This window comes from Excalfactoria chinensis, chromosome 5 (genome assembly GCF_039878825.1).
Source record: "Excalfactoria chinensis isolate bCotChi1 chromosome 5, bCotChi1.hap2, whole genome shotgun sequence".
Taxonomy (NCBI): Eukaryota; Metazoa; Chordata; class Aves; order Galliformes; family Phasianidae; genus Excalfactoria; species Excalfactoria chinensis.
This window is the reverse complement of record NC_092829.1, coordinates 15,288,329-15,315,289: the sequence shown is the minus strand read 5'-3', so window position 1 is coordinate 15,315,289 and position 26,961 is coordinate 15,288,329. Positions and strand designations below refer to the sequence as shown.

Genomic DNA, 26,961 nt, shown 5'->3' with positions numbered 1-26,961 from the left:
GGCACGGGCGGCAAGCAGTCTCCAGAGCCGAGGTGCGGCGGGGCTGGGGAACAGCTGGGTCGGGTCCGGGCCGCGCCGGGCCGGAGGTGGGTCGGGTCCGGGCCGCGCCGGGCCGGAGGTGGGTCGGGTCCGGGCCGCGCCGGGCCGGAGGTGGGTCGGGTCCGGGCCGCGCCGGGCCGGAGGTGGGTCGGGGCCGGGCCGCGCCGGGCCGGAGGTGGGTCGGGGCCGGGCCGGGCCGCGCCGGGCCGGAGGTGGGTCGGGGCCGGGCCGCGCCGCGCCGGGCCGGAGGTGGGTCGGGGCCGGGCCGCGCCGCGCCGGGCCGGAGGTGGGTCGGGGCCGGGCCGCGCCGCGCCGGGCCGGAGGTGGGTCGGGGCCGGGCCGCGCCGGGCCGGAGGTGGGTCGGGGCCGGGCCGCGCCGCGCCGGGCCGGAGGTGGGTCGGGGCCGGGCCGCGCCGCGCCGGGCCGGAGGTGGGTCGGGGCCGGGCCGCGCCGGGCCGGAGGTGGGTCGGGGCCGGGCCGGGCCGCGCCGGGCCGGAGGTGGGTCGGGGCCGGGCCGGGCCGCGCCGGGCCGGAGGTGGGTCGGGGCCGGGCCGCGCCGGGCCGGAGGTGGGTCGGGGCCGGGCCGGGCCGCGCCGGGCCGGAGGTGGGTCGGGGCCGGGCCGGCGGTGGGTCGGGGCCGGGCCGGAGGTGGGTCGGGGCCGCGACTGCGGCAGCCGCCGCTACCGCGTGGGCTCCAAAAGAGGGCAGTGGGAGCCAGGGCAGTCACGCGGGCTCCGACGGCTGGTGAGCAGAAGGAGCTGGGTCCGAGGCCGTCTCATGAGCTCTGATGGCGGGCGGGTGGATGGATCCGGGGTGTCTGGGCGGGCTCCGAGGGGTGAGATCTCTGAAACCTCTCAAAGAAGAAGGGTGGAGACACGCCAAGAGTGGCATGATGCCACGTGGAAGAGGACACTTGGAAGCAACAGTGAGCAGCAATAATAAAGCAATATCAACAGCAATCGCCGTGTTGAAAAAAGCTCTTTTTTTTTTTTTTTCTTTTTTTCTTCCTCAATAACGGGAAGATAGGAATGGGGGGGGACGGCATGAGATGTGCACTGACGATGAAAAGGGAGAAGCACTAAAGTGTTGCTCCTGGGTATAAGAAAATAAATGTATTAAAAAAGCTCTATAGGAGAGAAATGGTATATGCTCAGACAAAACTTCACATTTGAATGTCAGATTCTGTATAGTACATTAAGACGATACATGGTAATAGATGTAACAAGTAGGAAATCTTCCTTGTAACTTCATGCTGATATGATGTCATGAACTGCTAAATGAGAAATAAGGTGAATTTATGTGAACGTGAATCTCAAAAGCACCATATGAGGAGGGGAATATGAGACCTGTCCCTGTAAAAAGGTCATAATCTCAATTCAGAAGAGTCAAGATGGCAAACTGATTGACATAGCATAGAACAATTACTGTATTGAATCACACAGAATCACAGAATTATAGGGGTTGGAAGGGACCTCTAGAGATCATCGAGTCCAACCCCCCTGCCAAAGCAGGCTCCCTACACCACGTCGCACAGGTAGGCGTCCAGGCGAGTCTTGAATATCTCCAGAGAAGGAGACTCCACCACCTCCCTGGGCAGCCTGTTCCAGTGCTATTGAGGTTTGGTGACCTTCCAATAAAAATAGAGAAAAAGGGGAATGCAAAGCCGTCCTCGGCTGGGTGGTCACTTGCCGAGTTCCTTTGCGATGTGGAGATTCCCTTTTCCTTCCGGTGGGGGGCTTGGAGTTCCGCATGACTAATGGTATCCCCGTTAATGTTTCAGGAGCTGCTGCGGAAGAAAGAAGAGGCGGCACGGGGGACCTGGAGGCAGGAGCAAGCAAGAAGAGGAAGCCGAAGCGTGCAGATGCGGGGGGGAAGGAGAAAGGCTCCTGGGCAAAGCACCTGTCCCGTTAGCAGGGGCATAGTCACATTTGAGTAGAGCGTTGCCGGCGCCATAGGTGTCCAGGCCGGCTTTGTGCTGGGCGATCCTCCCTGTAATCAGGGCTCGGGTCTTTTCTATAGTTGGCCTTTTGCCTTGCTACTCCTTTGGCTGCCTGGGGAGCGTGGCCCCCTGTAACGGAGGGCGAAAGCCACCTCTCCGCACCTGAGTGGGAAACGGAGCTAGCTGGACCCCGAGGCGTCCCTGTAACCAGGGTAGTGCCTCTTCCCTGCCCCTCTTCCTCCCCTGGCCCCTCGGCATCGTTGCCTGGAGGTGGCGTGTCAATGTGACGGCCCCGTACTCGGGGTGTGCGTCAGGGCATTTGGCCTTTGCCTATAGCTGGGAAGCCCCTTGGCACGTTGAGGTCTGTGGCCTCCGTGCAGCCTAGGTACAGGTCACAGGCTCTTGTCTGTTGCTCGTGGTTGCGGGTTTATTCCCAGGTGTCGGCTGCACTGTGTTGTCCTTCCCTTCTGGAAAGTTGCATCTGTGTGTGTGTGTTCCCCTCCCTTTCCTTGATTGTGTTTGTGGAGTGACTGAGCGACTGAACTTTCCCTTTAGGACACCCCAAAGATGGCTGCAGCTTAGCTTCAGCTTCCTAGGGGGGAATGGAGGACTTTGGTGCATGCCACAAAAGGGGTGTTCCCACTTAGTCCCACGAGCGCGGCGAGTGTCCCGTCGCCTTCCCCTTTACTTAGTACAGATCAGAGCCACACTTTAGTTCAGTGGCAAGGCCGCCCTGTAGCCAGGGCTCGGGCCTGTCCTTTGTGAGTCCCAAGCCACGAAGCCACCTGTCCCCCAAGTGGCCTGCCCCCCCTGTAATCAGGTATGGGGAGGCTGCCGTGTTGCAGCCGGGCTGCTTTAGCCATCCAGTTGGTGGGAATGACCCCTCCCTGCCCCGTCAGAGGGTGCAGGTTGAGGTACTGTTTGTTTGTGTGGTGACCTCCCCACTCGGTGGGTCGAGGTTGGTCCCTGGGCTCCCTGAAACAAGATGTTGGTGATGTTGTGCTGCTGCCAGGCGGGCCAGCCTGTAGCTCAGGCGTTGGCGGGAGCCTCGCGCTCCCCGGGGCTTCTTGTGGAGGGTGGGATGTGGGGGTACCGTCCTGTAAGCAGGGCTGCGTGTGCCCCCCACGTGTGCTTGTTGAGCTGTGTTCTGAGAGACCCCCCCGTAGTCGGGCGGGATGGTGGCCCCGGCCTTTCAGAGGCACGGGGCCTCGAGATGTGGGGTTGGGCTTAGAGCCCTCCCTGGAATTGGGTCTGGGATCCCAACTGCTGCCTTTGGCCATTTTGCCCTGCTGCCTGGCTCCCGAGAGTTGTTCCCGCCGCTGGGGGGGAAACCAAGCTCTGTGGCTCCAGGGGTGTTGTCCACCCGCCTGTAATCAGGCTCTGGGTGTGTGAGCGCTAGTGCTCTGCTGGCAGCCTGTGTAGGTTGACCGCCCCGTTAGTGGGGTGCCGCACTGGGAGAGAAGGAGACTCCCTCGGCCGTAGGGATGGGGGCTGCCCTGTAATTTAGGGAGAAGCGTGCCCCGCAGTCCCGGGCCCTTTGCAATGGAGGCAGTGGCTGGGGGTCCCCTGTAAGCGGGGAAGCTGACCATTTGGCTGCTGCTTTTTGTGTGCCCAGCCCCATTTGCCCAGTCTGCCCGCCTCTGTGATCCCCCAAGGCACCAGCTGGAAGTCCGCCGCGAGTCAGAGAGGTGAGAAAGGTTGCTCAAAGTCGTTTTTGCCGGGATGGATTGGGAGGAGTGGGGTGGGGGGATGCATGTCCTTCCTTGGCTGGGTGGTCGCATGCCGTGTTCCTTTGCGATGTGGAGATTCCCTTTTCCTTCTGGTGGGGGGCTTGGAGTTCCGCATGACTAATGGTGTCTCCGTTAATGTTTCAGGAGCTGCTGCGGAAGAAAGAAGAGGCGGCACGGGGGACCTGGAGGCAGGAGCAAGCAAGAAGAGGAAGCCGAAGCGTGCAGATGCGGGGGGGAAGGAGAAAGGCTCCTGGGCAAAGCACCTGTCCCGTTAGCAGGGCCATAGTCACATTTGAGTAGAGCGTTGCCGGCGCCATAGGTGTCCAGGCCGGCTTTGTGCTGGGCGATCCTCCCTGTAATCAGGGCTCGGGTCTTTTCTATAGTTGGCCTTTTGCCTTGCTACTCCTTTGGCTGCCTGGGGAGCGTGGCCCCCTGTAACGGAGGGCGAAAGCCACCTCTCCGCACCTGAGTGGGAAACGGAGCTAGCTGGACCCCGAGGCGTCCCTGTAACCAGGGTAGTGCCTCTTCCCTGCCCCTCTTCCTCCCCTGGCCCCTCGGCATCGTTGCCTGGAGGTGGCATGTCAGTGATGTTGAGTGGGTGCCTCTTCCTCTGGTGGTGTGACAGCCCTGTACTCGGGGTGTGTGTCCCAATTTTTCTGGACTTCTGTCCCCTGAGCGGCCCGCCCCTCCTGTAATCAGGTATGGGGAGGCTGCCGTGTTGCAGCCGGGCTGCTTTAGCCATCCAGTTGGTGGGAATGACCCCTCCCTGCCCCGTCAGAGGGTGCAGGTTGAGGTACTATTTGTGTGGTGACCTCCCCGCTTGGTGGGTCGAGGTTGGTCCCTGGGCTCCCTGAAACAAGATGTTGGTGGTGTTGTGCTGCTGCCAGGCGGGCCAGCCTGTAGCTCAGGCGTTGGCGGGAGCCTCGCGCTCCCCGGGGCTTCTTGTGGAGGGTGGGATGTGGGGGTACCGTCCTGTAAGCAGGGCTGCGTGTGCCCCCCACGTGTGCTTGTTGAGCTGTGTTCTGAGAGACCCCCCCCCGTAGTTGGGCGGGATGGTGGCCCCGGCCTTTCAGAGGCACGGGGCCTCGAGATGTGGGGTTGGGCTTAGCGCCCTCCCTGGAATTGGGTCTGGGATCCCAACTGCTGCCTTTGGCCATTTTGCCCTGCTGCCTGGCTCCCGAGAGTTGTTCCCGCCGCTGGGGGGGAAACCAAGCTCTGTGGCTCCAGGGGTGTTGTCCACCCGCCTGTAATCAGGCTCTGGGTGTGTGAGCGCTAGTGCTCTGCTGGCAGCCTGTGTAGGTTGACCGCCCCGTTAGTGGGGTGCCGCACTGGGAGAGAAGGAGACTCCCTCGGCCGTAGGGATGGGGGCTGCCCTGTAATTTAGGGAGAAGCGTGCCCCGCAGTCCCGGGCCCTTTGCAATGGAGGCAGTGGCTGGGGGTCCCCTGTAAGCGGGGAAGCTGACTCTTTGGCTGCTGCTTTTCGTGTGCCCAGCCCCATTTGCCCAGTCTGCCCGCCTCTGTGATCCCCCAAGGCACCAGCTGGAAGTCCGCCGCGAGTCAGAGAGGTGAGAAAGGTTGCTCAAAGTCGTTTTTGCCGGGATGGATTGGGAGGAGTGGGGTGGGGGGATGCATGTCCTTCCTTGGCTGGGTGGTCGCATGCCGTGTTCCTTTGCGATGTGGAGATTCCCTTTTCCTTCTGGTGGGGGGCTTGGAGTTCCGCATGACTAATGGTGTCTCCGTTAATGTTTCAGGAGCTGCTGCGGAAGAAAGAAGAGGTGGCACGGGGGACCTGGAGGCAGGAGCAAGCAAGAAGAGGAAGCCGAAGCGTGCAGATGCGGGGGGGAAGGAGAAAGGCTCCTGGGCAAAGCACCTGTCCCGTTAGCAGGGCCATAGTCACATTTGAGTAGAGCGTTGCCGGCGCCATAGGTGTCCAGGCCGGCTTTGTGCTGGGCGATCCTCCCTGTAATCAGGGCTCGGGTCTTTTCTATAGTTGGCCTTTTGCCTTGCTACTCCTTTGGCTGCCTGGGGAGCGTGGCCCCCTGTAACGGAGGGCGAAAGCCACCTCTCCGCACCTGAGTGGGAAACGGAGCTAGCTGGACCCCGAGGCGTCCCTGTAACCAGGGTAGTGCCTCTTCCCTGCCCCTCTTCCTCCCCTGGCCCCTCGGCATCGTTGCCTGGAGGTGGCGTGTCAATGTGACGGCCCCGTACTCGGGGTGTGCGTCAGGGCATTTGGCCTTTGCCTATAGCTGGGAAGCCCCTTGGCACGTTGAGGTCTGTGGCCTCCGTGCAGCCTAGGTACAGGTCACAGGCTCTTGTCTGTTGCTCGTGGTTGCGGGTTTATTCCCAGGTGTCGGCTGCACTGTGTTGTCCTTCCCTTCTGGAAAGTTGCATCTGTGTGTGTGTGTTCCCCTCCCTTTCCTTGATTGTGTTTGTGGAGTGACTGAGCGACTGAACTTTCCCTTTAGGACACCCCAAAGATGGCTGCAGCTTAGCTTCAGCTTCCTAGGGGGGAATGGAGGACTTTGGTGCATGCCACAAAAGGGGTGTTCCCACTTAGTCCCACGAGCGCGGCGAGTGTCCCGTCGCCTTCCCCTTTACTTAGTACAGATCAGAGCCACACTTTAGTTCAGTGGCAAGGCCGCCCTGTAGCCAGGGCTCGGGCCTGTCCTTTGTGAGTCCCAAGCCACGAAGCCACCTGTCCCCCAAGTGGCCTGCCCCCCCTGTAATCAGGTATGGGGAGGCTGCCGTGTTGCAGCCGGGCTGCTTTAGCCATCCAGTTGGTGGGAATGACCCCTCCCTGCCCCGTCAGAGGGTGCAGGTTGAGGTACTGTTTGTTTGTGTGGTGACCTCCCCACTCGGTGGGTCGAGGTTGGTCCCTGGGCTCCCTGAAACAAGATGTTGGTGATGTTGTGCTGCTGCCAGGCGGGCCAGCCTGTAGCTCAGGCGTTGGCGGGAGCCTCGCGCTCCCTGGGGCTTCTTGTGGAGGGTGGGATGTGGGGGTACCGTCCTGTAAGCAGGGCTGCGTGTGCCCCCCACGTGTGCTTGTTGAGCTGTGTTCTGAGAGACCCCCCCGTAGTCGGGCGGGATGGTGGCCCCGGCCTTTCAGAGGCACGGGGCCTCGAGATGTGGGGTTGGGCTTAGAGCCCTCCCTGGAATTGGGTCTGGGATCCCAACTGCTGCCTTTGGCCATTTTGCCCTGCTGCCTGGCTCCCGAGAGTTGTTCCCGCCGCTGGGGGGGAAACCAAGCTCTGTGGCTCCAGGGGTGTTGTCCACCCGCCTGTAATCAGGCTCTGGGTGTGTGAGCGCTAGTGCTCTGCTGGCAGCCTGTGTAGGTTGACCGCCCCGTTAGTGGGGTGCCGCACTGGGAGAGAAGGAGACTCCCTCGGCCGTAGGGATGGGGGCTGCCCTGTAATTTAGGGAGAAGCGTGCCCCGCAGTCCCGGGCCCTTTGCAATGGAGGCAGTGGCTGGGGGTCCCCTGTAAGCGGGGAAGCTGACCATTTGGCTGCTGCTTTTTGTGTGCCCAGCCCCATTTGCCCAGTCTGCCCGCCTCTGTGATCCCCCAAGGCACCAGCTGGAAGTCCGCCGCGAGTCAGAGAGGTGAGAAAGGTTGCTCAAAGTCGTTTTTGCCGGGATGGATTGGGAGGAGTGGGGTGGGGGGATGCATGTCCTTCCTTGGCTGGGTGGTCGCATGCCGTGTTCCTTTGCGATGTGGAGATTCCCTTTTCCTTCTGGTGGGGGGCTTGGAGTTCCGCATGACTAATGGTGTCTCCGTTAATGTTTCAGGAGCTGCTGCGGAAGAAAGAAGAGGCGGCACGGGGGACCTGGAGGCAGGAGCAAGCAAGAAGAGGAAGCCGAAGCGTGCAGATGCGGGGGGGAAGGAGAAAGGCTCCTGGGCAAAGCACCTGTCCCGTTAGCAGGGGCATAGTCACATTTGAGTAGAGCGTTGCCGGCGCCATAGGTGTCCAGGCCGGCTTTGTGCTGGGCGATCCTCCCTGTAATCAGGGCTCGGGTCTTTTCTATAGTTGGCCTTTTGCCTTGCTACTCCTTTGGCTGCCTGGGGAGCGTGGCCCCCTGTAACGGAGGGCGAAAGCCACCTCTCCGCACCTGAGTGGGAAACGGAGCTAGCTGGACCCCGAGGCGTCCCTGTAACCAGGGTAGTGCCTCTTCCCTGCCCCTCTTCCTCCCCTGGCCCCTCGGCATCGTTGCCTGGAGGTGGCGTGTCAATGTGACGGCCCCGTACTCGGGGTGTGCGTCAGGGCATTTGGCCTTTGCCTATAGCTGGGAAGCCCCTTGGCACGTTGAGGTCTGTGGCCTCCGTGCAGCCTAGGTACAGGTCACAGGCTCTTGTCTGTTGCTCGTGGTTGCGGGTTTATTCCCAGGTGTCGGCTGCACTGTGTTGTCCTTCCCTTCTGGAAAGTTGCATCTGTGTGTGTGTGTTCCCCTCCCTTTCCTTGATTGTGTTTGTGGAGTGACTGAGCGACTGAACTTTCCCTTTAGGACACCCCAAAGATGGCTGCAGCTTAGCTTCAGCTTCCTAGGGGGGAATGGAGGACTTTGGTGCATGCCACAAAAGGGGTGTTCCCACTTAGTCCCACGAGCGCGGCGAGTGTCCCGTCGCCTTCCCCTTTACTTAGTACAGATCAGAGCCACACTTTAGTTCAGTGGCAAGGCCGCCCTGTAGCCAGGGCTCGGGCCTGTCCTTTGTGAGTCCCAAGCCACGAAGCCACCTGTCCCCCAAGTGGCCTGCCCCCCCTGTAATCAGGTATGGGGAGGCTGCCGTGTTGCAGCCGGGCTGCTTTAGCCATCCAGTTGGTGGGAATGACCCCTCCCTGCCCCGTCAGAGGGTGCAGGTTGAGGTACTGTTTGTTTGTGTGGTGACCTCCCCACTCGGTGGGTCGAGGTTGGTCCCTGGGCTCCCTGAAACAAGATGTTGGTGATGTTGTGCTGCTGCCAGGCGGGCCAGCCTGTAGCTCAGGCGTTGGCGGGAGCCTCGCGCTCCCCGGGGCTTCTTGTGGAGGGTGGGATGTGGGGGTACCGTCCTGTAAGCAGGGCTGCGTGTGCCCCCCACGTGTGCTTGTTGAGCTGTGTTCTGAGAGACCCCCCCGTAGTCGGGCGGGATGGTGGCCCCGGCCTTTCAGAGGCACGGGGCCTCGAGATGTGGGGTTGGGCTTAGAGCCCTCCCTGGAATTGGGTCTGGGATCCCAACTGCTGCCTTTGGCCATTTTGCCCTGCTGCCTGGCTCCCGAGAGTTGTTCCCGCCGCTGGGGGGGAAACCAAGCTCTGTGGCTCCAGGGGTGTTGTCCACCCGCCTGTAATCAGGCTCTGGGTGTGTGAGCGCTAGTGCTCTGCTGGCAGCCTGTGTAGGTTGACCGCCCCGTTAGTGGGGTGCCGCACTGGGAGAGAAGGAGACTCCCTCGGCCGTAGGGATGGGGGCTGCCCTGTAATTTAGGGAGAAGCGTGCCCCGCAGTCCCGGGCCCTTTGCAATGGAGGCAGTGGCTGGGGGTCCCCTGTAAGCGGGGAAGCTGACCATTTGGCTGCTGCTTTTTGTGTGCCCAGCCCCATTTGCCCAGTCTGCCCGCCTCTGTGATCCCCCAAGGCACCAGCTGGAAGTCCGCCGCGAGTCAGAGAGGTGAGAAAGGTTGCTCAAAGTCGTTTTTGCCGGGATGGATTGGGAGGAGTGGGGTGGGGGGATGCATGTCCTTCCTTGGCTGGGTGGTCGCATGCCGTGTTCCTTTGCGATGTGGAGATTCCCTTTTCCTTCTGGTGGGGGGCTTGGAGTTCCGCATGACTAATGGTGTCTCCGTTAATGTTTCAGGAGCTGCTGCGGAAGAAAGAAGAGGCGGCACGGGGGACCTGGAGGCAGGAGCAAGCAAGAAGAGGAAGCCGAAGCGTGCAGATGCGGGGGGGAAGGAGAAAGGCTCCTGGGCAAAGCACCTGTCCCGTTAGCAGGGGCATAGTCACATTTGAGTAGAGCGTTGCCGGCGCCATAGGTGTCCAGGCCGGCTTTGTGCTGGGCGATCCTCCCTGTAATCAGGGCTCGGGTCTTTTCTATAGTTGGCCTTTTGCCTTGCTACTCCTTTGGCTGCCTGGGGAGCGTGGCCCCCTGTAACGGAGGGCGAAAGCCACCTCTCCGCACCTGAGTGGGAAACGGAGCTAGCTGGACCCCGAGGCGTCCCTGTAACCAGGGTAGTGCCTCTTCCCTGCCCCTCTTCCTCCCCTGGCCCCTCGGCATCGTTGCCTGGAGGTGGCGTGTCAATGTGACGGCCCCGTACTCGGGGTGTGCGTCAGGGCATTTGGCCTTTGCCTATAGCTGGGAAGCCCCTTGGCACGTTGAGGTCTGTGGCCTCCGTGCAGCCTAGGTACAGGTCACAGGCTCTTGTCTGTTGCTCGTGGTTGCGGGTTTATTCCCAGGTGTCGGCTGCACTGTGTTGTCCTTCCCTTCTGGAAAGTTGCATCTGTGTGTGTGTGTTCCCCTCCCTTTCCTTGATTGTGTTTGTGGAGTGACTGAGCGACTGAACTTTCCCTTTAGGACACCCCAAAGATGGCTGCAGCTTAGCTTCAGCTTCCTAGGGGGGAATGGAGGACTTTGGTGCATGCCACAAAAGGGGTGTTCCCACTTAGTCCCACGAGCGCGGCGAGTGTCCCGTCGCCTTCCCCTTTACTTAGTACAGATCAGAGCCACACTTTAGTTCAGTGGCAAGGCCGCCCTGTAGCCAGGGCTCGGGCCTGTCCTTTGTGAGTCCCAAGCCACGAAGCCACCTGTCCCCCAAGTGGCCTGCCCCCCCTGTAATCAGGTATGGGGAGGCTGCCGTGTTGCAGCCGGGCTGCTTTAGCCATCCAGTTGGTGGGAATGACCCCTCCCTGCCCCGTCAGAGGGTGCAGGTTGAGGTACTGTTTGTTTGTGTGGTGACCTCCCCACTCGGTGGGTCGAGGTTGGTCCCTGGGCTCCCTGAAACAAGATGTTGGTGATGTTGTGCTGCTGCCAGGAGGGCCAGCCTGTAGCTCAGGCGTTGGCGGGAGCCTCGCGCTCCCCGGGGCTTCTTGTGGAGGGTGGGATGTGGGGGTACCGTCCTGTAAGCAGGGCTGCGTGTGCCCCCCACGTGTGCTTGTTGAGCTGTGTTCTGAGAGACCCCCCCGTAGTCGGGCGGGATGGTGGCCCCGGCCTTTCAGAGGCACGGGGCCTCGAGATGTGGGGTTGGGCTTAGAGCCCTCCCTGGAATTGGGTCTGGGATCCCAACTGCTGCCTTTGGCCATTTTGCCCTGCTGCCTGGCTCCCGAGAGTTGTTCCCGCCGCTGGGGGGGAAACCAAGCTCTGTGGCTCCAGGGGTGTTGTCCACCCGCCTGTAATCAGGCTCTGGGTGTGTGAGCGCTAGTGCTCTGCTGGCAGCCTGTGTAGGTTGACCGCCCCGTTAGTGGGGTGCCGCACTGGGAGAGAAGGAGACTCCCTCGGCCGTAGGGATGGGGGCTGCCCTGTAATTTAGGGAGAAGCGTGCCCCGCAGTCCCGGGCCCTTTGCAATGGAGGCAGTGGCTGGGGGTCCCCTGTAAGCGGGGAAGCTGACCATTTGGCTGCTGCTTTTTGTGTGCCCAGCCCCATTTGCCCAGTCTGCCCGCCTCTGTGATCCCCCAAGGCACCAGCTGGAAGTCCGCCGCGAGTCAGAGAGGTGAGAAAGGTTGCTCAAAGTCGTTTTTGCCGGGATGGATTGGGAGGAGTGGGGTGGGGGGATGCATGTCCTTCCTTGGCTGGGTGGTCGCATGCCGTGTTCCTTTGCGATGTGGAGATTCCCTTTTCCTTCTGGTGGGGGGCTTGGAGTTCCGCATGACTAATGGTGTCTCCGTTAATGTTTCAGGAGCTGCTGCGGAAGAAAGAAGAGGCGGCACGGGGGACCTGGAGGCAGGAGCAAGCAAGAAGAATATTACTGTTAACTGTCAGTTTGTTTCAGTAGACTTTTTTCTTATGGATTCTCAGTCGTCATGTATGTATTGCTTGTTAGCTCCTTATTGTTGCTATGGTCCTCTGAGAATAAAATTTGCTTGGTTTTCACAATGTTATCTGCTTTTAATCTCTTGCCTTCTTTGAATTTCGGTATTACATTCTGTAGCTGTTTGCATGACGCTGCTTCCTACTTCTTACTGGTTGGATTGCCTTCTAGCCATTTGTTTCTTTCCTCCATGCATAGGGATGATTCTTTTTTCTCAGCTGCTGACTTTGGTGGCCTTTTTCTGGATGTAGTGGTTACTGATAGGGCCCAGCTCTTCCAAAAATCTCCCCTCCTTCTCTGTCAAGCTGGCTCTGGTTTAGGTTTTCTGGTAGTTAAGTTGCCTCACTTTCAGGAACCCTTTTGTTGTCTTCTTCCATTGCACTTTTTCAGTGTTCTGCCAAATGCTTTCCTGTTTTGTTTGTTTTTTGAGTTTATGGGATGAATGGGACATGCTCAGGGGTGGTTATATGTGCCTGATTCCGCACCATTTCTTAATGTGATTCTCTCTGCTGGTGCTTTATCCTTCCTTTTCCTTTGAATGTTATCTTACTGCACATTCTGCAGCTATGTGGCCCTAATCAATGTGGCTGGTGATTTTGCTTCTCTGAAGTGTTGCAGTTTAATTTGGCAGGTAGGTTAGCCCTATGCAGTGTTTGTCTCCTGCCCCTGCTTCCCACGGGGTAGGAGTAGAGACTGGGATGGGAGGGGGAGCAAGTAGAACTAGTGAATTGAATGTTAAAAGAATTTACTAATGTAGAGAGGAGAAAGGGCAAAGTGGATAATGGCTATGATACGTGCACTCGTATATTTATGAATAACAACTGATACAACTTAAGTGATTACCATCTCCCATCTTACTTTTTGATGTGTATACACATCATATTTCCATAGCCTATGTAAAGTGTCCATCCGTGAAGTTCATTTAAGTTGTAATTTTGGGCTTTTTTTAGGATTTTTTTTTTGCTTGACCAACCTGATCTTCTATGATCCAGTGACCTGCCTGGTGGAAGAGGGAAGGGCTGTCGATGTAGTCTACGTAGAGTAAAAATTACTGGGGAAGTTCATTCAGGACATTCCTGCTCATGGAGATGTTTGTTACAATCTTATTTGTGTAAACATGAATTCTACAGACCTCAATACTAGGAAAACTGCCACTTGCCTATAGAAAATTAATTACTGCCTAGTTTCCTTAAGGAAAATATTCAAAGCCCATTCAGATTTTTCTTACTTTCTCCACACTCACTACTTTGTCTGTAGTAAACTCTATAGTTAGTTCTTGTTACACTCTGATGACTGAGGAGCCCCTGTAAGGATTAGGTTAATCTCTGTACACAATACTAGATCAAGTATACAAAGAAGGTGTTTGTTCTCAGATGCAAAAGCTTAAAGATTGAGCCTTGCAGTACAGCACTAAAAACAGTGTAATTTAAAGCCCATACAATGAATTCCAGCCAGAGAGCACGGAGGCTAATTGGATGTATGTACATAGACTCTTTGCCTTCCCTGAGTGACTCCTGTAGGATAGGCTTGCAGCTTCCAGTTCTGCGCTCCAACAGCCTTCCCAAACTTCCTTTATTCATGACTGAGATCTGCTAGGACTGTGTGGTCATGCACGTCTATCATTTTAATGATGCTTTTGCAGCTTACTCCAGGAAGATAATGTGTTGTTTGTTTTTTTATATACAACACAACACTTATACAGTGTTTCAACCAAGAGAAACTGGGCAAATGTAGAAGGGTGTTATAATTGCATCTCCCAGCAGGATACCTATGGAACACAGTGAGGTTTCTAATAACGTGTTCCTTTTTTGATGGTGTGCCAAATTTCCAACCTTCCTCTACATTTTCCCGGTCTATTCTCAGGTTTCTTTTAGCAAGAAATCCTTTTGTCTATCCCAGTGCTATTGAGATGGATTGAGATCTACTGCCTAAATTTAACAAGGGCTAATTTTTTTATTGAGACCCACTCAGCATACAGGCATGTGAGAGCTCTATTCCAGCTCCAAGAGATGTTGTGCGCTGCCACCAGGATGCGACTACAACACTGTCCCATGGTGGGTCTTGCCAGTCGAACAAGATGGAAAAGATCATCTGCAGGAGCATGATGTGTTTGGGACTTGAATTATGTCCTGATAAAGTCCCTGAAACTATTTTGTTTCCTTAGGAATAACTCTCTGCTTTTCCTGCGATACATAATGACTAGCATCTTATCAAATGTGTGCTAGGTAGATCAGCTGTTATACATATGTCTGTGATCATTGGTTCAGTTCAGATATAAATTCTGATCCTACACTTTAAAACCCTAAAGGAGACTTTTGCACTTGATTATTCAAGGCTGTGCTGGCCCCGAACTCTCAACTAAAGCTGTGGTCAGACTGACCCTGTTTGCACGTATGAAATATGATCTACAACATAAAACAGAAACAGTAACCAAATTAATATGAATACTTAATTTCAGAGTGATATTCTACACATGCCTATTAGGTTTTTAGGCATAAATGTCAGACATCAAATATTTTTACTTCTGTTGTAACTGCAATATATGAATATAAATCTGTATTTCTAAATAGGTTGCAAAGAATGAGGGCCTTGATATCATTCCCTGTACATCTGCTGAGAATTTTGTTGTGAACACAATTATGCTCAGAAGGAGGCATTTTTCAGGAATAAGCAGAACATTCTGTTTGCTAGAAAAGCCCATAAGTATTTTATACGAGCTTTACGAGGCGAAGACTGGAGGACTAGGTTAAATTTTAAGAAGGTCTGAGTGATCAGAATTTCCTATAGACATAAAAACTATGCAATTTTACCCACTTTAATTTGTAAGGAAATAAAGGAAGTGTATTCCTATAAGTAAATATATAAATAGTCCCTTATTTTTGGCCTCTTTATCTATCTTGTTCCCTAGAGGCCCACTACCCATCTTTTTAAAACAACAGAGGAATAGATCTTCTTGTAAGAAAAATTTATTTCAGATTCTTTTTCTACCCTCAAATCAAAACAAACGTCACATGTACTTTGACAGATAACACTCAACTTATATAACCCTTAGGCTGGGGAATGTAGATAGATTGTATCTAACCCCAGTGCTTTGGGGATCCTCCTTTTTGTGGTAGTCAAGGTGTGCTACTGGCATTGCTGAGCATCCATGAACCTGGAGCCGATTTTCACAGGTGCAGCCGTTATGTAAAATGACCTTCAACCATCTGACCAGAAGTAAGTCCTTTTTGGCCACAGGTCTTCTCACCTACTTTTACGATTTCATTTTTGGTAGCGTATGAAATCCACTCCCAGAAATACAAGCTTGGATTTATCACCGGGACGTAACTGAGAAATTACCAAGGCAAAGGAACAATCTCCACATCATCAGTACAGGCTACACCTCAACAGCTTGCAAAAGAAGCATTACATGTAATTCAAATTTGTGAGGTAATGTAATAAGTATATGGAATGTGGGATGTTTTAAATACTTTAAGTGTACTGCTGACCCATCTTTAGGAACACAGTCTAAGCTGTATTTTGAGGTGACTGAAGTGGTACTAGCATTTCTTTTCCCATTATAAGTAAAAACACTACCAACGTTTTCTGTTCAACTTATGAGTTATTTTTATGAGTTATTTTAACTCATTTATTAATAAATTTAGGATATGAAGTAGTAAACATACAGTATTTATTATTCACTTAGGTGAGAAAAGAGCATATGCAGAAAGCCCCGTTTCTCATCTAAATGATCTTTAATGATCCATATCACGTTGCTCATCTGTTGTTGATTTTCATTGATGATCTTTTCTTTGTAGCTTATTCTGCTCCTGACTACAGATTTGAAGAAAAATAATTCATTTAGCTATTTGAGACATTGCATTATACAAAAACATTAAAATCTACCCTAGTAAAGTTTAAACACTTGTGGAAACCTATGAGATTGATCCTAGAATTTTATAGGACTGAGGTTGTTTGTGATTTAGACAAGTAGACCAGGAAACTTATTAAAATGTCCTTTTAGGTCTAGGTCTCTTTTCCCCTTCAAACAAGTGGAAAGCCTTGCCTTTCTGAGAGAGAAGTACTGAAAAAATTACCCAGTAAATTCTCAGTACCTGAAGTGTATGATTCTTCTCAATCAAAAATCACCAGAGAAAGAACTGAGTTGTGAGGGGCACGTTAGAATGGCAATAAACTCTTTTATCCCAGAGCAACATTAGAGCATGTGAAAAGTAATTACAGCACAAAAAAGGGTAAAAGAGTCAGAAAAATGTAAAAATAAACTGCATTATTTACCCTGTATAATTTAGTATTATTTGTCCAAAATATCTTGAACCACTGGAAGAATATATTTTAAAAATAGAAAGCCCTTAAAGGGCTTTTGCAATAGTCTGTTATTCTACATATTTTACTTCAATAAAGAGCCTTAGCCCACTTATTTCTATCTGCTCTTTTCATTACTGTCTGTACTACTTGGTATAATTTAGCCTAGCAATTACATTAGGTGGTTATTCCAAAATAGGAATAATGTATTAAAGGCAAATAGAAAATCCATACAAAGGTACACAGAAATGCAGCTTACACTGAGATACTTCACTGATTATATTTAAGCAATTTATTAATGACTAAGAAATTATTATTACTGCTTACCAGTATATGCAGAACAACTCCATTAATCTTTAAAGCACAGACAACCACAGCAGACAAACCTTGTGCTGGAAGCAGTGTTTGTTTTTTTTCCAGGAATCACATTGTTTGGTTCCTGATATTTACGGCTGTTCAAAATCCTTACATCCAAATAACGTAATTAAAAAAATACAATACCACCTTTGCTACCAAAAGGGCACCAGTGAGTTTTAGTTTAAAGTACTTTGGAGCTAAGCACATTGCCATTCTAACAAAGAAAGCACACTGTCTGCTTAAATAAAAACTGTCTGGCACCTGCACAGTGAAACAGAGAAGCTGCACTCCACCTCAAACTATGTTAGGGCTGCTGGCAGACGCACAGCAAGCTATGTAGCCTCACATGAACCGTGGAATCTCTAAACACTGTCAAAGCAGTGCTTGTCTGGGAAGAGCTGTAAAGCATTCCCTGCCAGGTTCATCTAAGCTTATAAAAAAACTATACCTTGGTTTTGTGAGTTGGTATCCCAGATTTGTTAGTATGCAGATTGGTAGCAATATGCTGGAAAGGAAAAAAAAAACCTCCAGTGTTTTTACATTACAGAAGTGCTTGAATTGCTGTAATCATCATTAGAGGCCAGGCTGTGCTAGAGTAACACTAGTAATACTGACTACGAACCCTGAAGAGTTTTAGATGTAGACTAGAAAACATTCTATCTTAAAACGCTAAGATCAGGGTTTTCCTCCAGCTGCTGGAAGTAATTACTTTGTATTACTTCTCAGTAAATAACTGTTTGAAAAAGGTAAATTAATAGGATTAGCAGTTGCAGACAAGCCTGGCGATCAGCATAACATATCCAGTGAGTTGTTGGGAACACGGACAAGCTGTGGGGGCAGGGAGAAACTAAATGAGGAGGAATGGGAAGGAGGAAACTGATAGGAAGGACTACAGCTAGAAAATGAGAGCTGCTGAATGCCATTTGTAAACTAATAGCTGTAGCCCAGCAGAGTAATAGAATTTGTCCTTCTCAGGTCAGGAGAAATACTGTCTTTTTTAGGTGATCTCTGTTGTTTGGGAATCTCTTTCCTCAGGGTTGCCAGCTGTGTTTTGATAGCCAGATTGGGTGGGAGATGTCTCCAGAGGCAGATTCTGACATCTCTTCCCTGTGTGCAAAACAGCTCGACAGCCATCAGTTCCTCAGCTTGTCAAGGGAATTTCTTTGCTCCTTGGCAAAGTGCCTGCTCTGCATTTATTCCCTTTGTCTGGATTTCTTTCACTTTTCAATGAAATTTTTGGCACAAAAGGATCCCAACCTCTCAAAGAGAATCGCAGATAAATCTTTCATATGGCACTCTTAGAACTGATTTCTGATATTATCTTCTTTTCCCCCATCCTCCCTCCAAATACCATCTTTTCCTCCTACAAGCATAGTGGATCAAGAAGAGGCGACAGCAAGGACAAAGAGGGATTTCTCTGCAATTTCTGGCCTTCTATGACTGTGGGACAAAGAGGCCCCTGAGTCCATTTCATTTTTTTTCCTCATAGAAGGCACTGACAAAGGTCTCTATGCCTCCCTAAAGGCTCTGTTGTTTTCCATTCCCAACAAGCCATGAAGTGCACAGCCTTATGAGTCTTGGTGAAGCCACTTGGTTTGTACAAAGTACTTTGTGTAGTTTGTAATTTTGCAGCCCTGCAGTATTCTAAATGATGATTAAGTACTAAAACAAAGAGATTATAGTTTTCATGTGCTAAAATGAAATTGTTCTATTCATTAACGCCATTCCTAAATTATTTTCTTTGCAAGGAAGAAAAAGCCTTCCTTTAAATCTCCACTTAACCTCCCACCATTTTTCAACATTTCACCTTCTCAGAGCAAACACAGTGGATGATCATGGAAGTATTGCTTTTACTTGAGATTACTCCTAATTTACAGTGGTATAGCTATTAGAGCTATTAGTGGAATTAGAGAAGTATAGCTGCCCTGTGGCTACTGTTTCACAATAAAAAAGTGGTAACAGTAGCTTAAAGCTTCCTAATACCCCCTCTGCTCCTCATTGGTGCCAGCAAAGCTATTTGTTGGGCTTCTTAAGTAAGGCTTATTAAAAAGTCAGCACTAAGCCAGGGAGCTGATTCTAAAAAAAACATTGTTTTGACAAGGTGTGCTCGCACAACTGAATGGGTGGCATGCCACAGACAGAGAGAGAACAAAAAAGGGAAGCGGGAATACCTCAAGCTGATGTTGCTCCTTGAACAGCAGTAAAATAACAGCCTGTGCAAGATCAGAAGCTAAAGCAGGCTTGTAACACCCATGGAACCAATTCTCGATTATCTGTGATTAGATTACTTGCGTTGCAGATTATTCATGCCACAAATGTAAAACCATCTCCCATCTAGCAGTTACTAGCTAAGACCCAGCGCTCTACAAATGTTGCCTGCAAGACTCTCCCTGGTCTGGAAACTAGTCACCACCTTGCAGGATGAAGCTGGAAAGAATGAATTCGGATGAAGCAAAGTTGCCCCTGCAGAGAAACAGCAGAAGCTTTTCCACAGCATGGTCCCAGACTGAAGAGCAACAGACAGTATGGCACAGTCACACCTCACTGCTTACCTCAGAAACAGATCAAATCCAGCCTGGCCTTGGGCCAGCTGTAGCTGACTTCATGTGGGGACAGCTGAAATGATCCCCAGCACATGGGTCTGTGGGTGGCCTTGCAGGTCAGATGAATATGATACACATGCAGGGATCCAGTTTGGATATCTGACCCAACAAGCTCTCCTGCAGGGAAGGAAGAAGATAGCACTGAAACATCAGCAACAAGGAGCCTGGCCAGTTTCTGGAGGAAAGCATGGGAGCAGAATGAAAAGGCCAAAATGTCATAGGTGACACCACCAGTGAGGCATTTTGCACTATAGAGTATTACTTGCAAAAGAAAACAGGAAACACTGCAATTACAAGTAGGATGTTCAGAAGCATTCCCTCTGGCTCAGCTCCAACCCAACTAAGCTCAGTGATACAGGGTCCAGCTGAAGCTATAAGGTGACTCCTTTTGTTACCTGTTAAAGTGTTAATTCAAAGTTTACAAGTACAGTAGTTTCTTGCAAACTATGATGAAAAAATCAACTCACAGTGCGTAAGTATATTTTAGTGCTAGACAGTAGCTTTGCAGCTTGTTAATCTGTATTGTTTGTACTGCACCATAAATAAGTTTACCTTTTGGGATCATTTTAAAAGCATACAAATTGCCATAGAAAAGCAACCCAACTTCCAGGTGAAAAGAAGTGTTTGCACTGTAATGTAATAGCTATCACATTGTCTTTAACAGCACGTAAAAAATGCAAAACTAATGATTTCAATTCCTTTCAAAAACTCAGATGAGATGCATAATTTTATTAAAGCAGTTAGGTTTGGCACTTTAATTTTCATATGCATTTCGTCTGCCTTATCAAAGCAATACCAACAAAGCCAAATAAGCTATTGCTCTGTTTCTGTGTTGCAGTCTTGTGTGTGGTATTATATTCTCTACTAATTCCAAATATTTTTGGCCCCAGGTTGGCCAGTTTTATGCATCTTTAAGGTTGATGCCACTGGGAACATAAATTGATGCAATTTGGCATGATCCTTTTACTTAGGAAGAATGGACATAGCATCCTGTTTCATGGAGCACAGAGGAATTTAGATGAGTAGGAGCAATTTGTTTACCTCTAGTTCCCAGACTCTCTGTAGGCAGCTGCATTCTAAAAGTCTTCCTTCCAGTGTTTCTGATGCCACACAGACAGAATTACAGCCGCTTTCTGATCACTTCCTCAGTTCTGAAATTATTTCCAAATCCTCAGAAAACCACTTCAACTGTCTGACTCTCCTACTGTCTGTATCTACATGAGACCCAGTTTTCTCTTGCCTGGTATCTACATAAAGGTAAATTTTAATTGCTCCTTGTGTCATCTGAACAGAAAGTGGCTCTCGTGGCCACTCAACAAAATGGCTGAATCATACAACACCCAACACGGTAGCATGTTCTTTAGACTTCATTTTCTTGTATTGTCAAACAAATCCTCTCTGAATTGCACAGAATCTCTTGGCTTAGCTAGATATCCTAGGCAATCCCATGTGGCCATCCACTGAAGCCAAGAGAATTACTGCAGGGATGGATTTGGCAGTACAGCATTTTGAACTGAGTTCCCTTAAGCAAGAAATCAGCACAAATGTACAAATCTGGCTATGCTTGAAGGTTCTGTTTTGCAGCCATCTGTGCAGGTTTCTACTGTCAAACAGGAGTAAAACAAATCCTCGACTAAATGATAGTCATTTATATATGGTAAACATATGGGTAAAAATATCTAAATATAGTGAAAACATAGGTAAAAAAAATTCACAGAATAGGAAAGCTGAAAATAACAAGTAAAAGTTGTTCTGAATTATTAGAAAATCCATAAAACAATATGATTGAGTAAGACACTAACTAAGCAAAAGCTTAAGACATTCCACGTTCCAAATTAACACCAGAATCCCAACATGATTTCTCAAGCTAAAAGATGCAGTCAGCTGAAGGCTGTTTACTTTGTGTTGAATTTTCAGACAAAACATTTAAAAGCCGGAATGTTGTCTCCTTTGTAACACTACATAAAATCCTGTGCGTTTTTTACGACTAATATACTTGATTACTGTTTGTCAAATCATTGAGCAATTACATGGTGAAACATACTGCTATAGAAACCCACTGAGGTCAAGAACCAAATAAATTCTAAAAATGCACATGAATAACAAACAACTCAAAGCTGCAGTTGTTCAGAGTAATTCCAGAAGTTTTATTAGTTGGTTTGTTGTTGGTTTTTGTTCGTTAGTTTGTTTTTAATACAGCTTTGTACACAAACTTGAGCCACATTCTGCTGTCAATCCTGCTTGGGACCGGCTTCTGATCAGTTTAAGCAGGGGAACATAGTGTGGGTTTAAACATCGAGCGCTCTCAGACTCAGACGATCAATAATTGTGTTCACTGTGTTAAATGCAGTTGAACACTATTTTTACTTTTTAAAATCTCTTCAACTTGCAAGGAGTGATAGAACTGGCAGATACATTCTCACTGGAGCGGTGGAGCAATCACTGCCACAGAAGTAGTTCCAAGCAGTCACTAACCACTGCTACTGCAAAACCTTCCTGTGCATTTTAAAACCAATTTTAATTGGTAAGCCTTAGCGATAGCACAGGCACCTGCTCTGCAGTAATGGGCTTTGTATATATGTCACTGAGTGATGAGCAATAGGACAAATAAAGAAAATAAACTATTGGGGAGCACAGAACAAATCAAGATGCCTCTGTAATACTCCCACTTGCCTCCTTTATTGCCTGCAAGGAGCTGTGACAAATTCAAAGGAGGATGTCTTAAAACTATGGAGCACTCTTATAATGCAGCTACAGAGGAGTTAATATCACACTACCCAGGAAGTGGACAGATGAGGGAGACCCGTACAGAAATGATATCTTTGTGGCAATTTGCTGTCATTCCTAGTCTGTAATGAAAATATGTGGATAACCTGCAGTAGGAGTAGACTATTTGCCAGTGGGTCATTAAGTCATACAAGCACCCTTCCCCGAGATAGTTCAGGTAAGAGAGAATCTTCTTCCTGAGCTAGCCAAGCAAACATGGCAGAAGGGAAGCACATACATGGATCAGCCAAACACAGAATATAAAAACTAAGCAACCAACAAAATGAAATTTGGAGAAAACAATGGGCATAAGATGGCTTCAAACAACATATTCCTTTCCAGTGACTGGGAATTCCCACTCCTGTGACAGTGAGCATGCAGAGACTGCTAACAGGAATTACGTTTTTATTGTCATTCATCTGTATATTGCAATTGCAGCATCATCCTTGTGTTCCTTGTGTTGTGATTTCCTTAGACTGTTAAATCAGTCTTCTAAATCAGAGTTTCACTTACTTCATGACTCGTATATCAAATAAGTAAATAGATACTAAACATGAAGAGGGAGAAGAGAGGAGAGGCCACTTCAGGGATAACCAAAAGCATAAGAATATTCATGGGCACATTATCCAAATGCCCCTTGAACACAGACAGATGTGGGGCATCAGACACTTCACTAAGAAGCCTGTGTAACTGAAAAGGTGAAGACTCCATTTGTTCTTACACATCACTAATTATTCCCAGACTCTTACTGTGGCAGTAGGGAGTATTTCACATCATCAGATTCATTTGACAGTAATCTAAATAGCAGTTTGTACTTAAGTGTCTGTTCCTAGCAAAAGTACCAGAATCAGTGCAAACGTTTGCAAACCAGATTGAATGCAGAAAAAATAATGGAGACTACTTCCTAGTACAGGTACAACAGAGTGAAGTCTGATGTCTTCTAAGCTTTTAATTTCCAAAGTGTACCTTCTTTTTTTCTCTTTTTTCCAGCAGCCAAAAAAAAATCTGTACAACTTTACTGAGTGTTGGACAATTTACTTAAGCACTCAACTGTGATACTCGATGGTATCACACTAACTTAGAGCAACTGCTCTTCAAACTCACCTCAAACTTTCCAAAAGCAAAGTTATAAGATCTTGCCAAGGACTCCTTTTCAAACTAAATTTGCACCAGTTAAAGAGGAAATCATGTGTAATGACACATACTTGATGCACTAATTATAACACAAGAATCATTTGCTCTTGGCTGTGCTAAAAGTCACTTATCAAGTTTATGACATCTTTTTTTATTGAAACAGAAAATAAAAACAAACAAGCATCATTTTAGCAGCTTTAATAGCTTTGCCAAAGTTCTGAAAAACTTCCATGATGATTGTCTGCTTTGGCCGGTACAAAGTTCAAAACTATTCATAATAATACTCTAACAGTAAAGCTACAGAAAAGTCTGTATAGCAACTAATAATTTGGAGCTCAGAATTGAGCTTGACTAGATTGCTACACAGTCACACTGCTAGCAGTGAGGCTAGAGCAAAATTCTGAACAGCTAATTACTGAGCTGTATCACCTGACCTGAATGCTGAATGAGACAATGGTCCTTATAGGGGAAAACAAAAGTGTATGATGATGTCATTGAAGGCTGTCATATAATGTAAACAGCTTCTACTTTAGTGCTTCTCAGCTTTTCCAAGCCCAGACTTCTAACTGCAGTGACTTTATTTCGCTGTATGTTTCTGTGTACACTTGCATACATACACAAAAGCGTAACATGTAGAAATAAGTCAGAATACTGCAAGTTTTAGAAGAAAGAACACAATACCTGAAAAGGAGAAAATTCAAACTGTTCCCCTAATTTGAACATGTAGTTGCACATTCTGTTATTTGGTAGTACCATTCAGGCTCCATAAGATGGCAGACCTGCATATATATAACAGATGTTAGTGTAATGACATTGCTGTAAATACAATGCTTTTAAAATGGTTGCTCTAAATGAATGGTGTATGCTTTTAATTCAGACTGTTTTGAACATGATCTATTTTGAACAACAACAAATTTTGGTTACTACCATGTATTACCTTTCCCATATTTACTGGTGGTTTTGGACATGGCCCACGCATTCCAAAAATATACCACAGTTGGTTGATTCAAAATTACCTTAACTTGATCAGCGCAACTCTTTCTAATAAACATCTAATTGTCACTTATTCCCATTGATTCATTCTAGCAACCTGCTCTCAAAGTAAACTAATTCTTAGAGTATAATTACTGTCCTGAACACATTAAAGCTTGAGTTTATCTTTTAAATTGTCTCCTTTGCAAGAGGCTATTTTAGGCAACAACAATTTAAATGTCAACCCTGAAACTGGCATCTTTATTCCCCATTAAATGACTATGGCACTTTTGAAAACTTTTTTCAGATTCTCTGATAGCAATGCAGTTCTATAATTTGTATGGTCGTTATCAGAAATTAATTCCACAGATTTAGGTTTTGACTAACAAAAAATGTTGAAGGTCGTTCTGGAGAAGAGTATGTCATCATGCTTCATCAATGCTGTATACTCATTTCCCCTCCGTTTGTTAAGACTTCAGATTGTTTTAGACATAAGATTTTCAAAAATGAATCTCTCAAAAATGCTAGCACACTTTAAATGCCCAAGTAAGAAATGGAATGAGCTGTAATCTCACTTTTATGTTTCACTTTAGCAAGCCCTCGCACATAAATGTAATAATTATAATTACATAGGCATATAATTTTCTCATAAAGGTTTTATTCCACTTGTTCCGCTTGGCTAGGACTACAAGTGAAAGTGCCTAGATTGTTTTTAATACTTTGAAAGAATTCCTTTGGAAAAAAAGTCAGCAAGAAGTGTTCATTCCAGCAGGAAGGCAGTTTGCACTCAGCAAGGCTGTGAAAAGGAAATTATGACCATTTTAAAATAAAACGTGTTCTACTTCCTAGTGAGCAAATGGAATAAAGGCAGCAAATTAACATGAACTTTAACCCCAAAGTCTTCCCATGGCACGCTGGGAACGTTATCCTGAAAAGCGTAGTTAGGAAGAAAACTTTCAGTAGAGTCAAGAAATCAGGCCGTTATGTTCATATTCAAGTTTGCCAATTTTCCTATGTAAACATGGTCTTTATTAAGTACTTAGCAATGAAACCTCACTTAAAACACTGCTCCCAGACACATTCACAGCCTTCTTGCTGACTCACTCTTCAAGAAGGGGATTTTGAAAGAGAGCAACAAAACACTCCAGCAACAAAACCTGAAGAATGTAGACAGTATTGAGAGCATCCGTATAACCCACTTCTACGGTAAGATGGTTTTGTACCTAGCTCTGCAGCTGTGCCAGGAATCTTTGGCTGGTTTGGAACACCCATCATTTTCCAGGCAATTGCGTAACCCTCCAGTCTGTACAGAGAAGGCTTTGCTGTTTGTTTGCTCTGTTTTGAGGTATGGACGCTTCTCTCAGCCTGACACAGGCAGAAGCAGAACACCCACCCGAGTGGTGGCAGTGTGTCCCCTGGCCTGCAGCTCAGCTGTGAGGGGCCCAAGGGCCCCAGATGAGGCCACGTGCCCGCTGCGAGGGGCAGGAGGCAGCACCACGAGCTCTGCACTTCAGGGCTAATTTTACTGAAGCATCTCCTTGCGTCGATGAAATTTGCAACGTTTCAGCAGGATATTTGAGAGATCACTCATCACTTCGTTGTACACGTCCTCCTCCAGCCACCCCTCAAACTGTCGCTCAGCATCCAAGGAACGCTGCTCATGTCAACAGCGGAAGGGCAGCACAAGCATGTTTGTGCTGCCCTGGTTTGTGCCTCTCATACCCGGCATGACAGAGCAGCAGTGAGAAAGGAGGCTTTGTCTTTCTGCTTGGTTTTGATATAGAAACCCGGCCCTGAACAGACTGAGGAAAAGCTTCTTCCTGCCAATTCTGGCTCATCTGAGCCAAGCAAACACCATTGCTGAACAGGCGGGAAACCTAGCACGAGGGCTACCACCCTGCCAGGAAGGCCGAGAGCACTGCGGGGCTCGCAGAGCTCTGCGGGTTGGGGCGAGCATGGGGCCGGTCCAAACCGCGGGCCGCAGCCGCCCCCATTCCCACAGAAGCCCTCTGGTACACGCACCCCAGCATCTTCACTTGACGCATTGCAGGTACAGCGCGACCAATCAGAAGGCTTGACTCTTACCAGCTAACCATTGCAGAGCCCCGTTAGCCAATCAGGCCTCCCTTGACAAACTGCTGCCTCAGATGTCTCAGCTCCGCTTCCGTCGGGAGCCACCGTGCCGCAGGCCGGTAACCTTCCGCGATGGGATATAGGTCGTGCCGCCAGCGACAGCGCAGGGAGCGGCTGGCGGCGGCCGGAGAAGGCGGCTCGGCTCCGTGCGCCGTTACCGCTGCCGGGCGGGCGCTGTGGGAGCGGGCAGGGCGTGGGGTGCTGCCGCCTGGCCAGCTAACGTGCTTCTTCCTCCCACAGCCCCTCCCAGCGTTGTAATGATACGTTTAGCGGGGATGAAGCGGTAGGAATGCTCGGCACCGTGAAACCATCGCAGAGCAGGCATGATGGTTCGTTTTGGCAGGAGCCTGTAGGCCGGCATTGCATCCCTGAGGGGAGGACAGTGAGACGCGCTGAGGAAAGTGGGAGGGGGAGTAGGAAGATATGTTTAAGCAATTTAACCCCATACCAATAACTGCAAAATAGTCTATTTTGAGTCTTTTTTTTTTTTTTTTTTTTTTTTTTTTTCCCTGTTTGATGCACAGGATACCTTGTTTTGATTGCATGTTTGTTAAGGAGATTGGTGCTTTGCGAGCACCTAAAATAGAATATGGAGATAGAGACAGCAGAAGCCAAATGGATGCCAAAGTGAAATGATCTGAGTGCTGAGCGCTGCAGCAGCCCACACACCAGCCCACCCCACAGATAGCAATGTGAAGTCTTAGATGGTGCTCCCTGCTTGGAAAAATGATGTCAGTATCGGCAGGCCCAGAACCAAACTGAGGGCTAACCAAAATAAACTCATTACATGTACTTCCCTTCTACGTAGCATAAAATCCCATCTCCGGTGCAGTGCATCTTTACGTTTAGGCTCATGCTCGGTAACAACGCCGCTGCCAGCTCGCAGCCGGCACATAACGGTGCGCTTACTAAATATAATTGCTTCATTAGCATCCTGCATACTTCTCCTACAACACAAATAATAACAAATAGCCACCCAGTGGGGGAGGCCAGTGCTGCTTGCC

General features: G+C 49.5%; 1 protein-coding gene across 1 annotated transcript in view; it reads left to right on the top strand.

The window, feature by feature from the left end:
• Positions 1–26,961, top strand: part of CALM1 (calmodulin 1) — a 44,490-nt gene continuing 17,529 nt past the window's right edge. The window contains exon 1 of the mRNA XM_072338750.1: positions 1–4. The gene's annotated coding sequence lies outside the window, so the exon portion shown is untranslated. The remainder of the gene's footprint in view (positions 5–26,961) is intronic.